Source organism: Pinus tabuliformis, chromosome Q, assembly GCF_031772625.1.
Source record: "Pinus tabuliformis cultivar Carrire ecotype Pingquan chromosome Q, CPIR1, whole genome shotgun sequence".
In the NCBI taxonomy this organism is placed as follows: Eukaryota; Viridiplantae; Streptophyta; class Pinopsida; order Pinales; family Pinaceae; genus Pinus; species Pinus tabuliformis.
The window spans coordinates 207,259,712-207,261,347 of record NC_142296.1 but is presented as its reverse complement, the minus strand read 5'-3'; the positions used below and the strand labels follow the sequence as shown (position 1 = coordinate 207,261,347).

Here is a 1,636-nt window from a genome sequence, read left to right as displayed (position 1 = left end):
GTGTGTATGGTACCAATACACACTCTCTGTTTTCTTTGTAATAGATTTAGCTAATAACAAATTCTTAGTACAAAATTTATAGAATTAACAACTTCTGTCCATTAAGGGGGAAACAACACTCAATGATAGCTAGTGAAAAATAAAGAAAGTCATAGAAACAAAGAAATCAAGCAAATGCATGGTGCCCATGGCCATGGGTCATTTTTCCCAAAGGGGGAGCACTTCAGGAGATGGATGGGCTATTTGATCGCACTCATCATGATTGTACTCCTCGTGGTCCTGGTCGTATACCTAGCTCTAATGTCTTCAGTGACAACTTAAAATGGTCAAACATATTTAGTTTGCTAACTAATCTTCTTCATATTCATACTTGGTACTTCTGAGGCACTCAACAAATGGCTTAACATTTTTCCACATTGAAGAGTTATTGCCTTGGGCACCCAAAGTATGATTATCATACCATTGGAAAATAAAATTTTCTAAGATGTCATCATCATATAAAACATTCAAAACCAAAGAAACTTCCTTGACTAAATCTGCACTAGCATGCTTGCAAAAAGCATCAATTGCATTCAACAACAACAACTGGGAATCTTCATTATGAAGAACTTTGTACAAGTAAATATTTCTCTTTGCAACCTCCTTGGAAAATCCCTTGCTAACTCCTTTTTAAGGCCCCCAAACAATGCAGTCATCACTTCCTAAGGAGAACCACTGAGATATTGTATGTACTCCACCAATTGATTAGGAGACTTTCTCCTTTGAAGAAAATCATTAAAATCAGCAAGAAGCTTAGCGTGAATGCTTAGCCCTTTAACTATCTTCAAGTTTTTCTCATGAAAATCAGTTTCTTCCTCCTTATCATCACTCTCTGGCATAAGTTCTATAGATTTCTTAGCATTCTCAGAAACATGCTTGCTCTTAGGTTCATCCATTGTGCTCTTTGAAACAATATTCCCTACAACCTTCGTATCAATAAGTTCACTTGTACCTTCTTCAGTTATAATTAACATCGCCATTTCACTGGTAGCAAGAGTCAGTTGCCTTTGATCCTCTTTTGAGCAACCTCAACAATGGTGTTAGTTTGCCATTCCATTGCATCATCAACTTCCTCATCATGGTCGTCCTGGCTCCCTCGAGGAGACTAATCATCCTCATCAGAAGATTTCTTCTACTCTACTCTTTCCTATGCTACTCCCTTACGACATTTCCTTTGTAACATGTGGTGCAATTTATAGTCATACAATTTTCATATGTAGTTGTTAATGTATAAAAATAATTGGGTATATTTTTGTTTTTAACACAAGTATGAAAATTAGACAATGAATTTGTTATGAAGTAATAAGTAAAACATGATATTCAATGTTCAAATCCTTTCGGGTCAAAAAAAAAAATCTTAAATATGAAAAATATGATTTTTTATATAGTGAGAATAGATAGGAGGAGTAATAATGTGCCTGCTAAATTTCCTAGTTTTAAATCCTGTAGTTACACATCCAACCATATTAAAAATTATGACTTAAAAATAAAAGAAATAAAAAACACTATAAATTTATTATTGTGGCCGAGGTCAGATACAATCCCAACATTGTAAATTCATTGTTTCATTCTAACAAAATCAAAATGGACTTCCCAT

The 1,636-nt window shown here is 34.2% G+C and overlaps 1 pseudogene; it reads right to left on the bottom strand.

Annotated features, from left to right (window-relative positions):
• Window positions 1-348: 348 nt before the first annotated feature.
• LOC149218932 (putative eukaryotic translation initiation factor 5-2) lies at window positions 349-1,019 on the bottom strand (annotated as a pseudogene).
• Window positions 1,020-1,636: the final 617 nt, after the last annotated feature.